The following is a 16,601-nucleotide window of genomic DNA, read 5'->3' as shown; positions in this document are numbered from 1 at the left end:
TGATCTTAATTCAACTTGTGAAGAATACTTTCCTCACACAGTTTCTGGAAAATAATTGATATATTAATGATAAGAAAATGCAACCAATCATATAATCCAGCCTCTACAAGTAACCAACCTCTGGAAACTAAATCTGCTGGAGGGAGTAATCACTTATAAACTACTGTATATTCCATATCTTCTTATCAATAACTATAGACACCCAAATAAATAGATTAGATACCAATAGAAATAATTTGAAAGAATGAACACCATGATGGAAGCTCAAAACTCTGTAAGACATACAATAAAATAATTTGTTGATTCTTATTATGTCCTCCTGGGAGTTTTGCTTTCCTGTAAGTGGTTACTGAATACAGGACAGACTTTAGACAAACTTATGAGGTACATGAAATTTGCATTTGATTGCTCTCAATTTCTCCCCCATTAGATGCTGATGGCTTATTTTCTACTTCCCTTACATATTCAAAGCCTGAAGTCCAATCTGTCCCACACCGTTTTTAACACAGTCTTGCAAATCCTTTACTCCAATTAAGGTAAAAATGCTAGATAACATCTAAAATCTTACTTTTCTGGGAGTAATTGAATTTTAACAATGACTAAGATCTAGAGTGAAATGGAGGAAAGGTATTCCAGGCAAGGACCCTGAAGTTGCTCTACTCCAGTAAAGATTTAAATAATTGCTTTAAATATGAAAGGGAGAGTAAAGGCAGAGAGCATCTTTTGCTAGTATAATACTTATTATTCAGCTCTGAGAGAAACTGAGACAGAGATTTTACTCAATGTTCAAAATAAATATTTATCATCTGCTTCAGGAATGTATTGTTGGTAACAGACTGCCTTCAAACTTAGAAGTTTAACACAATTTATTATTATTTTTCATTATTTAACATTATTTTCCTCCATGATAAGTCTGTTCATTGTTTTATAATTTCCACTCATTACCTTAATAAATAGATTCTCAGAATTTCACTAGAAACTGTATTTTCCAGCATTTTTCTTTTTTCTTTTTTTGAAAGCTAACTATAGCCAAGAGGTAAAGTTCCAGCCAAAGAATGTGAGTAGAAGTGACATCTGCACCTTCCTCTTAAGGCTCCTCTTAAAAGTGAAGCTGGGGGCCTTCCTGGTGGTGCAGTGGTTGAGAGTCTGCCTGCCGATGCAGGGGACACGGGTTCGTGCCCCGGTCCGGGAAGATTCCGCATGCCGCGGAGCGGCTAGGTCCGTGAGCCATGGCCACTGAGCCTGCGCGTCCGGAGCCTGTGCTCCGTAACGGGAGAGGCCACAACAGTGAGAGGCTCGCGTACCGCAAAAAAAAAAAAAAAGGTGAAGCTGGGACTTCCCTGGTGGTCCAGTGGTAAATAATCTGTACTTCCCCTGCAAGGGGCATGGGTTCTCAGGGAACTAAGATCCCATGATCCCGCATGCCATGTGGTGCGGCCAAAAAAAAAGAAGCTGCTTGTCTGTCACGGATTTCTCTTATTCTGTTTCCATTGGCTTGGAAATGATGAAGAAGATCAGAGCAACCATGGAAGCCCTATTTTGTTAATGGCAGAGTCTAACTACCAGCTTTGAGCTTTGTATCTCGGAATTGTTCCATGAGAGAAAAATAAAATGTCTATCTTAATTGAGTCATTGAATTTACAATCTCTTCATTACAGCAGCTTGTGTTAACTGTGGCCATTGTATTCTTCATATATTATTTCCCAAATCCCTGAAATGATTATATATGATCATATGGCTACTTTTATGATTTCTGCTTGAATCTACTAAGGTAGGAGATAATGGCATAGTGTATAACAGAATGCATTACTGAACTATTATGTAAATTACATATATGCTTACTCTTAGAAGGGTGAACTTGCTTTATCATGAATAGTTTTTCCTTTTTTCACTAATAACAAATAGCTTTAAAAGTTTATGGCTGATAACAGTTTTCCCAGAGGGTATAGGTGAGCATGATTTGTGCAGGCAGGGAGAGAAAAAAAGTGGGAATTATTTTCTGTAATAATTCTTCAACTTTAGGGCAAGTATCACTTTTATAAACTCAGAGCTATAATTTTGATTTTATGAATTATTTATATGTAATGCAATATATGTGATATAATGCAATTATTATTGCTGTTTCTGTTTACAAAATTTTTGAAACAAATTCTGTTTATATGCCTTTCCTATCATCACAGTTTTCTTCAATAAATCTAAGACACTATATATAGGCTTGCCTTGCTAAAATTTCACCTGCGCTTTAACTTTTCCTCACACAACTTTTAGTGTTCTTTGTCAAGGGTGTTATAAGGAGAAGAGCTTTCTTGACTCCATTGTTAATTGAGAAAAACATAATCTGTTTATTTTGTAACTGCAAATGGAGGCTGTGTAGTTCTTCAGAAAAGGAATTAGTGATAAATACATATCCTTAGTTTAGAGATGCCAGCCTAAATTTTAACTTAGGTCATTTAAGCTATAAATACTTCACTTCAGCATGAGAAGTTTTAAAAAATAGGGAATTTCAAAAAGACTGCTTTAGTCCTTGGACTTCTGAGTACACATAACAAATTAACAAGGAAAATAATTACATTCTATATTCTGCCTATACCTATTTTAATTTTCCCAACCCCAAAGATAATACCTATCTACATGATAAATTTTATTTATCTGTATATATGCACATATATGTGTCTAGATAAATACATATGTATGCATACATATATTGAATATAATGCTTTGGGTTAAAGAATATAACTTAGCTGAGTCCAGATGAGGGACGTGAGGCAGAATGCTCCAGCCACAATGTGAAATCACTGAAAAGTTATAGAGCAATGGCATGAATCCAGGGAGGGTTGAAAAGTTGGGACTATTTTTTTGTGATCAATCTGTCCTTCATCTTCTTTTACCTTCCCTCTTCCAACACTATCAAGGTTTGGGATACTTTCATTCTTTTCTATTACCATGGTTTCATTGCTTGTTTCACTGACTTAAAAAAAGAATAGTTTTATTGTGGTATAACTGATATATAAAGAACTGCACGTATCTATTGTGTATAATCTGATGAATTTGGACATATGCAAACACTTATATTATCACCACAATTAAGGTAATGGACATATCCAAAACCTCCCATAGTGTCCTTTTTTTTTAAGTAACAACACTTAACATTACATCTACCCTCAACAAAATTTGAAGTACACGATACTGTGAGGTTTGTTGTCTAACACTTTTGTCAGGAAGGGTGCATAGAAATTGTATTCCCTCTGGGAATAAATTTCATAGGGTATATATTTTTTCCTTGAAGAATTAATAGGATTGATCACTGTTTCCTAGCATTCAGAGTTGCTGTGGAAAAAGACCTACCTAGCATATTTAATCACTGAACTACTCATAGATACCTTGAGCTCTGAGAGCTTCAGGTCAGAACCCAAACTGTTTCTACCAACAGAGTTGGAAGAAAGCCTGGAATAAACTGACTGATTTCAGTTCTTCCTATTATAAAAACCAGAATGTATAGTTGTTAGATAGCTGAATAAGGGAAAATTGCGGGATACTCCTCTGCTTTTTTCATAATACCCATATACCTTGGATAAAATTCATGTGTCATCATTTAACTTTAATTTTTAATAGATCACATTTACTATCAAAGGCTTACCCTCAAATTCTTACTTGTTTTTTCCCTAAACTGAATTTTCCTGTATTTAGAAAGGTAATATTTGGGAAGGCATAAATTAGGAGTTTGGGATTAACAGATACACACTCTTATATATAAAATAGATAACCAAAAAGGACCTACTGTATAGCAAAAGGAACTGTACTCAATATCTTGTAATAACCTATAAGGGAAAAGAACCTGAAAAAAGAATGAATATATATATATCTATATCTATATCTATATCTATATATATATATCTGAATCACTTTGCTGTACTCCTAAAACTAACACATTGTAAATCAACTATACGTCAATTAAAAAAATTTTTTAAATAGAAAGGTAATATTTAACTTAACAGTTCAAATAGAAATAAAGTTGTCTTCAAAGCATTAGAAAACTGAAACCAAAATACTGCTTCACCTCTAGTATCCTTTTCTGTTCTTCCCAAGTCCCTGTTTAAATGAAGGGTGTCATAGAAATTGCTCTTAGAAATGTCTCTTCTTCCATCTACACTGTCACAGTAAATTTGTTCTCTTTTGAAATCTGAAGGTTTATAACATCCTAGGAAGTAAGAGGTAATAGTCATTCCTTATTTTCAATCCTGATAGTTGCTGATGTATCAGCTTTTTCATCTCATGGTTATTCTTTCCTTTCACAGTCTATTAACTTGCAGTTCCAGGCCCAGCAATCTGTAACTAACCGTAGAGGCTACATGCACAGGGATTTATCTCCTAAGTTTAGGATTTATCTCCTAAGCTCAGTGTGTTGTTCAGAATCTGTAGGTAGAATTTCCTCTTTCAATTCAATTTTATTTTATCTGTTCATCTTGGAGGAGGAGAGTTGAGATTTGTCTTGCGTTTTTAATTATTAACTTTTTTATTCTCCATCCACATGCTTTTCTTTCTATGTCTACTGACTAGCTTTAAGGAAAAAGCATGCTTGCTTTTCCTTTGATGCTTCCCTAGCTATCATTATTAGAAAACCATTTGCTTTCCCTGGGTTCTTCAAAAAATAGAAAGTTTTACATTGTCAAAGTGCACACAAATCTATCATCTTGTAGTGCTATAATCCTCTAAAGGAATTAAAAGCAGTGTTAGTTAAAGCTGAGCTCATTCTTTCATCCACTCAGGATTTTAGAAATATATTTTATCAACCTTAACAATGAAAAAACTTCTAACTACAGAATATAGCTACTTGAAGCAATCACCACTCTAGGTTCAGAGTTTGCTGAAGTTTTCTCAACTCTGTGTCTAAAACCTAACTTTTTTTTTTTTTTTTTTCAGTACACGGGCCTCTCACTGTTGTGGCCTCTACCATAGTGGAAAACAGTCTCCGGACGCACAGACCGCTCCGCGGCATGTGCGATTTTCCCGGACAAGGGCACGAATCCGTGTTTTCCGCATTGGCAGGTGGACTCTCAACCACTGCGCCACCAGGGAAGCCCAAGGCCCCTACGCTTTTTAACGGCACTTGATTGCTTCGTTTGCGGGTGGAGACGGGTACTAGGTGCCAAATAATGTGTCAGGGTAAACTGGTTGCCACAAAACTGCTGTCATATCAGAAGCCTTTAAAAGCAGAGCAGGAGACATTGCTTCTGTTGCTGAAAGAAAACGAAAGGTTTCTTTACGACAATAATGACAGCCCTGGAGCCCAGGAGAAGTGAGGGCCATACTCTGCATTTTGCCCATAAGGATGAACAAGCAAATCTGATTCCTTTCGTAAACTGCTAGTAGACTCACAGCTGTTGACATAAGGTCCCTTCTGCCAATCACGTATGTCAGTACAGTTCAGGGCACGAAGAGAAAATGAAACCGAGGAAGGTTTGGCATTAAGGAAATCCATGTCATGGGAAGAGATGGGTAGGAATTAGTATAGGCAAACATTAATTGGCTCAAATACTAGAGTAAGCTTATATAATTAAATTAAGAAGGACTGAGGTGGTAATTAGGAGCATATCTACCCTTTTAGTTTAATTCATATTTTATATTGAGTTATAACTTTATATGTCTTAAAAAAGCTTTTATACATCTGCTGTCATTCTTTTTTTGTTATTGTTAGTTTTTAAGATAGGACATGATCACACAGCCTAGAGTCTAGTGAAACCAGGTAAAAATGTTCACTCCTAACTATATTGCCTGTAACGAAGCTGGCCACAGATGTGACTTGAACAAGTCAGTCTTTGTGTTTGCATCGCTCCTCTGCTGTTAATCAGCTAAATTGCTCTGGGTAGATTGAGGGGGTTAGCAAACTTCAGTGGTTGGAGTTGCTGATCTGTAGAATGGGCACAGGTATAACTATCCTCATCTGTTGTAGTGTTTATATAAGAATACATATGTAAAATTTTTCAAATTTTCCCCCATTCCTGACAGTGGAGCAGGGGAAAATTTCATCTCATTAAAGCGGTGACCTTCAATGGTAAGGAGTTCTGGAGCACAAGGAGATGGGACATACAATGGGATGGCAAACCTTCTGGGGAATATATTAGAAATTCGGAAAAAACAGTAGTCATCTTGTTTTTATAAAAGCATTATTGAGATATAATTTACATACTATAAAATTCTGTTTGTGGTATGTTCACAAGATGTGCTACTATCACCACTAATCACAGAACATTTTCATCAACCAAAAAGAAATTTCAGGGCTTCCCTGGTGGCGCAGTGGTTAAGAATCCGCCTGCCGATGCAAGGGGACACGGGTTCATGCCCCGGTCCGGGAAGATCCCACATGCCGCGGAGCGGCTGGGCCCGTGAGCCATGGCCGCTGAGCCTGCGCATCCGGAGACTGTGCTCCGCAAGGGGAGAGGCCACAACAGTGAGAGGCCCGCGTACCACAAAAAAAAAAGAAAAAAAAAAGAAAGAAATTTCATATTCATTAGCAGTTACTCCTCCCCTTTCCCTAGCCCCTGACAACCACTTATCTACTTTCTACCTCTACAGATTTGACTATTCTGGAGATTTCATATAAACAGAATCATGCAATATGTGGCCTTTTGTGTTTGGATTCTTTCTCTTAGAATAATGTTTTCAAGGTTCATCCATGTTGTAGCATGTAACAGTATTTAATTCTTATTTATAGGCTAGTAATATCTCATTATTTATATATCCCATGTATTTTTGTCCATGCATTAGTTGATGAACATTTGAGTTGTTTCTACTTTTAGGCTGTTATAAATAGTGCTGCCATAAACATTTGTGTACAAGTTTTTGTGTGGATATATGTTTTCATTTCTACTGAATATATAACAAAGAATGAAATTGCTGGGTCCTATTGTAACTCTATGTTTAATATTTTGAGGAATCACTAAATTGTAAAATGTTGACACTACTTTGGAATACAAAATCATCAGCAATGTATAGGATTCTAGTCCCTTCACATCCTTACCAACAGTTGGTATTTTCTGTCTTTTTTACTTTAGCCATCTTAGTGGGTATGAAGTGGTATCTCATTATGGTTTTGAATGGCATTTGCCTAGTGACTACTGATGTTGAACATGTTTTCATGCCCTTATTAGACATTTTTATACATTCTTTGGAAAGATGGCTCTTCAAATCCTTTGCCCATTTTATTTCTGTCTTTTTATTGTTGACTTTAAGATTCCTTTATATGGTAATTGTAATGCTTCCCCTTTCACTATAATTGACATACAATATCTTTTATAGTGACTCTCAAAGTGTGGTTCAGGGGTCTCTGGTTGTCCCAGATACTCTTTCAAAAGGTCAAAACTATTTTCACTCCACCAAGTGTACAAAGGAGTTTTCTAGTGACCACATATGTGTGATATCATAATAGATTAAATGCAAAAGCTGAATTCTGCAAAGCCAGACATTAAAAAGATTTGCAAAAATATAAAATAATGCCATTTTTTCACTAAAAAATAATTGCTTGTGTTGGAAAATAATATTACTTTTCATAAAAATATGTTATGAATAATGTAATAGGTTTGTTATGGTTATTTTGAAATGGATTAATAAATTCTTTTTAAGAATTTCATTTTAAAGTATAATACAATAAATGTTGATTGTTATGTAACCCACATAACCAAAAACTATTTGTGGTCCTCAATAATTTTTACATGTAAAGTGGTCCTGAAACCAAAAAACGTAGAGCCATGAATATAATGTGATGCTGTCCACATAGTAGATACTCAATAAAATCCAAAACTGTCCTTTTATAAAGTTATTCAATTCAGCATTAGAGGAAGATTTGAGATGAATCCTTTCAGCTGTGCTCTATTCTTAACTGTTGCACAATTTGAGGAAACACAGAAGAGGGAAAGAATTCAAGAGGTCGGGTATAAGAACTTGAAGAACACAATGCTTTTCCATCTTATTTTTGTGTTTTTCTGTCTCTGCAGACATATTGTTTGGTTATAGGCACCCCTTCTCTCCCTAAACATGGCACTCCTAGTTCAATGCCCTTGAATTTTCCACATTCCACCACCAACCACGTAGAGCCTACTGCTTCCAAGCATTTCTAATATGGTAGTAACTATGAACAGGGGCTCTGAAATAAAATTAGATGAGTATTTAATTTCAGTGATAGCCTCTTACTTGCTACACAAACTTGGGCTGGTTACTAGACATTTCTGAGAAAGAGCACACATGTCTGCATTGTGTTAGTTAAAAGCACAGACTCTGGAGCCTGACTGCCTGTGTTTAAATCCCCAGACTGTCACTTAATGGTTACATAACCTTAGTATAAATTACTTAACCCCTCCTTCCTTGGACTCCTCATCTATAAAAAAGGAATAATGATAATAACAGTACAAACCATGGTTTTGTAAAGAGATATATAGATAATTTTTAAGAATACAGTCAGTAATGCTGTAATGCTTGGTACATAATAAATACTCTGGAGGTGTTTGCCACTTTATCATTTCTGTATTCTGTTTCTCAAATTTACCATCTCTACAATGAGGATAATAACAGTTCCTACTTCATGGGATTGTTATAAGAATTGAATGAAAATATATATAAAGTGTTTAGCAGAGTCTCAGGCACAGACTAAGCTCTCAATAAAGCATTAGCTATTATTATTGTCACTAATAGATGGTTGGCTATTTAAGGGACCATAAAAAAAATCTGTGATTATACTTTAATGTCAGAAGTCTTCCCAGTTAAATCTTTGAATTCTAGAAGGTTCATGCTAGAAGGAACCTTGGAGTCTATATAATTCTGCAATTCCAAATTGAACTTTGAATCTGAATCACCTGGGGTCCACCTCAGTTCTACTGAATCACAGTTTCTATGACCAAGGTTTTGGCAATTGTAGGTCCACAGATTCTCTGGATAATTCTAGTGAGTTTGAGAATCACCATGATAAACAATTCCTTTGTTTTATATTTGAGGAAAGAGAGGTGTGGAGGGGCAATGAACTTGGTGAGTAAGTTATCTCAAACCAGGGCAAGAACCTCAATTTCTAAACTTAAAACCAAATGTAACTTACCAGACATTTATACATCAGTGTGAAAGAGTTGCAAATCCTTCTTAATGGTATGTTTTTCTACAGAAAGAGCACAAGAATTCTGAAAGCTGGAGCCATAAAAGGGTTAACTCTAAACATATACCTCCCAGATTCACAATCTAGCTGAGGACTTGAATGCTGGTCTATACACATTTCTCAGCCTCTCTTTGATACAATCAGAAGCAATGGAAAGTAGTCACATGTCCTTAAACTTGAGAAATGTCTTTCAACACTGTAGAGACCATCATTGTAGAGAAGTATAGGAAGAAAGTTACTTTGTACAAATGTCACCTCTGACTCTAATTTACCAACGCAATTTCTCTTTTATGTTTGGATGACTAAGGCAAAACTTCTCAACAGAGATAGAATACTACTAGATATTAGCACCCCAGTTAGATCTTTAAAGGGAAGAAAATCATCAGTGACTACTTCTCTACAGAGAAGCTGTCAGTCAGATCCTGTGAATGAAGTCACCACTGAAGTCTCACTAATATTCTTCCTGTCCAGAACAGCCATACCTGAAGCTAGATGTTGGGATTGGTGTTGTGTAAAATTGTGCATATTTAAGCCTTTCCCACTTTTCATTTAAAAATAACAGTATTGTCACCATATGTTAATACTTCATAATTTATACAGTACATTTATAATTATTATACTATCTCATTTGATTATGTAATTACCTTTCTTCTTTTTTTTTTTTTTTTTTTGCGGTATGCGGGCCCCTCACTGCTGTGGCCTCTCCCGCCGCGGAGCACAGGCTCCGGACGTGCAGGCTCAGTGGCCACGGCCCACGGGCCCAGCAGCTCCGCAGCACGTGGGACCCTCCCGGACCGGGGCACGAACCCGCGCCCCCCGCATCGGCAGGCGGACCCCCAACCACTGCGCCACCAGGGAAGCCCTGTAATTACCTTTCTTTACAGTTGAAGATACTAAGATATGGAAACAAAGTAATTTGTCAATAATAATATGTATTAGTTGGTAGAGTCAATGTATTAATTCATACAGTTAATAGAAAACCTGAACTTCACTCTAAATCCTGTGCTCTTTCCAAAACACCAAAGCTTTCTTCCCATCTCATTAGAAAGTATTAATTTTGAAACTGTTTTATAGGTTATCATTTCCAGTGAGTTAGATATGTAAAAGAAAAGCCTCAATACAAACTTTAAAACTTCTAATTGTGGTGCTTTAGGCACTATGGCTAATTTGCATGTGATCTTTTGGGGCCATTTCCCTTTCTTAGAATCACACCGAGTGATGCATATACTGTTTCTTCCATCTGTAATCCACTTCCCCTTTGCTTAAACGTCCTTCCTGCTCTGAGAGGTCTTCCCTTATATCTCCCCACTGTTTGCTTCTCAGGCTCCTTGTTTATTAATTCATAGCCTTATCACCATTGGGCATCATTTTTTTGCACGTTTGTTTTCTTAGGTACTGTATCCTTTCTCCACTAGACCCCATGATCTGTGCCTGTCTCCTTCACCTCTGCATCCCCAGAGGCTGGTCTAGTGTTGCCACTCTTTAAAAACCTGAATGACTGTGTAGGTCTATGAATTCTCAAAGCTACTTAACCAATTAGCCAGCTCTGCCTAGGTAGTGCCAGCAGGGGAGCAGCCTGTGCTGAGAAGCAGCATTCAGGCCTTTGGAGAAGGGCTAATATTTGCAAACACAGTAAAAGTTCTGATATTTTTGGTATGGTTTCTAAGTTGCATGTCACCAGTTATATCAATCCCTCAAGCACACTGACTCACCAGAACTTGAAATGTAATATTGTGATGTGCCAAATAAGGTGTTTTTTAAATTAACTTGTATTGCACCCCCCAAAAAAAATTGTCAAATCAGAATTTTGCTGAGGTATGTTAATCTCCTATCTGTGCAGAATGGTATACACAAAGAATTTTTGGTTGTTAATAATATTGGGTTTGTGTTCTGGAAAATGATCTAGACACATTTTCAGAAAACACACTTCTCTCTGGCATAAAGTCTAATAGCATATAATATATAACAATGTGCTCAAGATATGAAAGGAGTTTGCCAGTTTTATGAATTTTTATGATTTTGCCTTCACCTTCTATTTGAACTTCTCCCCTAGAGTATCATATAACAAAGGCAGAAACATAGAGAAACTAAAGTTAAAAGTCATTTTCCGAGGGACCTTCAAGAATGCGGAAGAGTAAGATGTGGAAATCACCTTCCTCCCCACAAATACATCAGAAATGCATCTACATGTGGATCAACTCCTACAGAACACCTACTGAAGGCTGGCAGAAGACCTCAGACTTCCCAAAAGGCAAGAAATTCCCCACCTACCTGAGTAGGGAAAAAGAAAAAAGAAAAAACAGACACAAAAGAATAGGAACGGGACCTGCACCTTGGGGAGGAAACTGTGAAGGAGTAAAAGGTTCCACACACTAGGAAGCCCCTTCACTGGCAGAAACACCAGACATGGGCATGAAATGCTAAAGCTGCTGCTGCCGCCACCAAGAAGCCTGTGTGCGAGCACAGGTCACTCTCCACACCTCCCTTCCGGGGAGCCTGTGCAGCCCGCCACTGCCAGGGTCCCGTGATGCAGGGACAACTTCCCCGGGAGAACACACAGCGTGCCTCAGGCTGTTGCAACGTCACACTGGCCTCTGCCGCCACAGGCTCGCCCCGCATTCTGTACCCCTCCCTCCCCCAGCCTGAGTGAGCCAGAGCCCCCTAATCAGCTGCTACTTTAACTCCGTCGTGTCTGAGCAGAGAACAGATGCTCTCAAGAGACCTACACACAGAGGCGGTGCCAAACACAAAGCTGAACCCCAGGAGCTGTGCAAAAAAAAAGAAAGGGAAATCTCTCCCAGCAGCCTCAGGAGCAGCAGATTAAGTCTCCACAATCAACTTGATGTACCTTGCATCTGTAGAATACCTGAATAGACAGCAAATCAATCCAAAATTGAGGCAGTGGACTATGGGAGCAATGATATATATATTTTTTTCCTTTTTCTCTTTTTCTGAGTGTGTATGTGTATGCTTCTTTCTGTGATTTTGTCAGTATAGCTTTACTTTTACCATATGTCCTAGAGTTCTGTCTGTCCTTTTTTTATAGTATAGTTTTTAGAACTTATTATTATTGGTGGATTTGTTTTTTGGTTTGGTTGCTCTCTTCTTTTGTTATGTTTTAATTTTTTCATTTTAAATAATTATCTTTATTTTAATAACTTTATTTTATTTTTCTTTCTTTTTTTTTTCTCCCTTTTCTTCTGAGCCATGTGGCTGACAGGGTCTTGGTGCTCCAGCCAGGTGTGAGGCCTGTGCCCCTGAGGTAGGAGAGCCGAGATCAGGACATTGGTCCAACAGAGACCTCCCAGCTCCATGTAATATCAAACAGCGAAAACTCTCCCAGACATCTCCATCTCAACTCTAAGACCCAGCTCCACTCAACAACCAGCAAGCTACAGTGCTGAACACCCTATGCCAAACAACTAGCAAGACAGGAACACAACCCCACTCATTAGCAGAGAGGCTGCCTAAAGTCATAATAAGGTTACAGACACCCCAAAACACACCACCAGATGTGGTCCTGCCCACCAGAAAGACAATATCCAGCCTCATCCACCAGAACACAGGCACTAGTCCCCTCCACCAGAAAGCCTACACAACCCACTGAACCAAACTTAGCCACTGGGGGCAAACACCAAAAACAACAGAAATTACGAACCTGCAGCCTGCGAAAAGGAGACCCCAAACACAGTAAGTTAATAAAATGAGAAGACAGAGAAACACAGAGCAGATGAAAGAGCAAGGTAAAAACCCACCAGACCTAACAAATGAAGAGGAAATAGGCAGTCTACCTGAAAAAGAATTCAGAGTAATGATGATCCAAATCTTGGAAACAGGATAGAGAAAATATAAGAAACGTTTAACAAGGACCTAGAAGAACTAAAGAGCAAACAAACAATAATGAACAACACAGTAAATGAAATTAAAAATTCTCTAGAAGGAATCAATAGCAGAATAACTGAGGCAGAAGAACGGATAAGTGACCTGGAAGATAAAATAGTGGAAATAACTAATGCAGAGCAGAATAAAGAAAAAAAGAATGAAAATAATTGAGGACAGCCTCAGACATTTCTGGGATGACACTAAACACACCAACATTCGAATTATAGGGGTCCCAGAAGAAGAAGAGAAAAATAAAGGGACTGAGAAAATATTTGAAGAGATTAGAGTTGAAAACTTCCCTAATATGGGAAAGGAAATAATCAAGCCCAGGAAGCACAGAGAGACGCATACAGGATAAATCCAAGCAGAAACACGCCAAGACACATATTAATCGAACTATCAAAAATAAAGAACAAAGAAAAATTATTAAAAGCAGTAAGGGAAAAACAACAAATAACATACAAGGGAATGCCACTAAGGTTAATAGCTGATCTTTCAGCAGAAACTCTGCAAGCCAGAAGGGGATGGCAGAACATATTTAAAGTGATGAAATGGAAAAACCTACAACCAAGATTACTCTAACCAGCAACAATCTCATTCAGATTCGATGGAGAAATAAAAAACTTTACAGACAAGCAAAAGCTAAGAGAATTCAGCACCACCAAACCAGCTTTACAACAAATGCTAAAGGAACTTCTCTAAGCAGGAAACAAAAGAGAAGGAAAAGACCTACAATAACAATCCCAAAACAATTAAGAAAATGGTAACAGGAACATACATATCGATAATTACCTTAAATGTAAATGGATTAAATGCTCCAACCAAGATAGACAGGCTGAATGGATACAAAACCAAGACCCATATAGATGCTGTCTACAGGAGACCCACTTCAGACCTAGGGACACATACAGACTGAAAGTGAGGGGATGTAGAAAGATATTCCATGCAAATGGAAATCAAAAGAAAGCTGGAATAGCAATTCTCATATCAGACAAAATAGACTAAAATAAAGACTATCACAAGAGACAAAGAAGGACACTACATAATGATCTAGGGATCAATCCAAGAAGAAGATATAACAATTGTAAATATTTATGCACCCAACATAGGAGCACCTCAATATATAAGGCAAATGCCAACAGCCATAAAAGGGGAAATTGAGAGTAACACAATCGTAATAGGGACTTTAACACCCTACTTTCACCGATGGACAGATCATCCAAAATGAAAATAAATAAGGAAACACAAGCTTTAAATGATACATTAAACAAGATGGACTTAATTTATATTTACAGGACATTCTATCCCAAAACAACAGAATATACTTTCTTCTCAAGTGCTCATGGAACATTCTTTAGGATAGATCATATCTTGGGTCAAAAATAAAGTCTTGGTCAATTTAAGAAAACTGAAATCGTATCAAGTATCTTTTCGACCACAACGCTATGAGACTACATATCATTTACAAGAAAAAAATCTGTAAAAAATACATACACATGGAGGCTAAACAATACACTACTTAATAACCAAGAGATCACTGAAAAAATCAAAGGGTAAATAAAAAAATACCTAGAAACAAATGGCAATGAAAACACGATAACCCAAAACATATGGGATACAGCAAAAGCAGTTCTAAGAGGGAAGTTTATAGAATTACAATCTTACCTCAAGAAACAAGAGTCATCTCAAATAAACAACCTAACCTCACACCTAAAGCAATTAGAGAAAAAGAACAAAAACCCCCCAAAGTTAGCAGAAGGAAAGAAATCATTAAGATCAGACCAGAAATATATGGAAAAGAAATGTAGGAAACAATAGCAAAGATCAATAAAACTAAAAGCTGTTTTTTTGAGAAGATAAACAAAATTGATAAACCATCAGCCGGACTCATCAAGAAAAAAAGGGAGAAGACTCAAATCAATAGAATTAGAAATGAAAAGGGAGAAGTAACAACTGACACTGCAGAAATACAAAAGATCATGAGAGATTACTACAAGCAACTATATGCCACTAAAATGGACAACTTGGAAGAAATGGACACATTCTTAGAAAAGCAAAACCTTCCAAGACTGAACCAGGAAGAAATAGAAAATATAAACAGACCAATCACAAGCACTGAAATTGAAACTGTGATTAGAAATCTTCCAACAAACAAAACCCAAGACCAGAGGGCTTCACAGGCGAATTCTGTCAAACATTTAGAGAAGAGCTAACACCTATCCTTATCAAACTCTTCCAAAATATAGCAGAGGAAGGAACACTCCCAAACTCACTATATGAAGCCACCATCACCCTGATACTAAAACCAGACAAAGATGTCACAAATAAAGAAAACTACAGGCCAATAACACTGATGAAAATAGATGCAAAAATCCTCAACAAAATACTAGAAGACAGAATCCAACACCACATTAAAAGGATCATACACCATGATCAAGTGAGGTTTATCCCAGGAATGCAAGGATTCTTCAATATGCACAAATCATTCAACGTGGTAAAGTGTATTAACAAATTGAAGGAGAAAAACCATATGATCATCTCAACAGATGCAGGAAAAGCTTTTGACAAAATTCAACACCCCTTTATGATAAAAAAATAAACTCTCCAGAAAGTAGGCATAGAGGGAAGTTACCTCAATATTATAAAGGCCATATTTGCCAAACCCACAGCCAACATCATTCTCAATGGTGAGAAACTGAAACCATTTCCACTAGGATCAGGAACAAGACAATGTTGCCCACTCTCACCACTATTATTCAACATAATTTTGGAAGTTTTAGCCAGGGCAATCAAAGAATAAAAATAAGTGAAAGGAATCCAAATCATAAAAAAAGGAGTAAAGCTGTCAGTTTTTGCAGATGACATGATACTATACATAGAGAATCCTAAAGATGCTACCAGAAAACTACTAGAGCTGATCAATTAATTTGGTAAAGTAGCAGGATACAAAATTAATGCACAGAAATCTATTGCATTCCTATACACTAATGATGAAAAATCTGAAAGAGAAATTAAGGAAACACTCTCATTTACCATTGCAACAAAAAAATAAAATACCTAGGAATAAACCTACCTAAGGAGACAAAAGACTTGTATGCAGAAAACTATAAGACACTGGTGAAAAAATTAAAGATGATACAAACAGTTGGAGAGATACACCATGTTCTTGGATTGGAAGAATCAACATTGTGAAAATAACTCTAGTACCCATATCAATCTACAGATTCAGTGCAATGCCTATTAAACTACCAATGGCATTTTTCACGGACCCAGCCGCTCCGCGGCATGTGGGATCTTCGCGGACCGGGGCACGAACTCGTGGCCCCTGCGTCGGCAGACGGACTCTCAACCACTGCGCCACCAGGGAAGCCCAGAGTGATAATATTAATGGGACTTAAGGGCCAACTACTCACACAGCATTTTATATTTTAGTTTTCTATCTTTTCTTCCTCCTAATTCCCAACCTTCTTGTGAACTCATGAGTGGCAGTGTGTCTAAAAGCCTCTATTCTATCTCACCAAAACTCTTATAAAGGAAGACTATTTTAAACCTTGGGGAGATTATCATCTTATTTCCAAGTGAC

Source organism: Delphinus delphis, chromosome 3 (genome assembly GCF_949987515.2).
Source record: "Delphinus delphis chromosome 3, mDelDel1.2, whole genome shotgun sequence".
In the NCBI taxonomy this organism is placed as follows: Eukaryota; Metazoa; Chordata; class Mammalia; order Artiodactyla; family Delphinidae; genus Delphinus; species Delphinus delphis.
Note: the sequence above shows the minus strand (reverse complement) of the source record.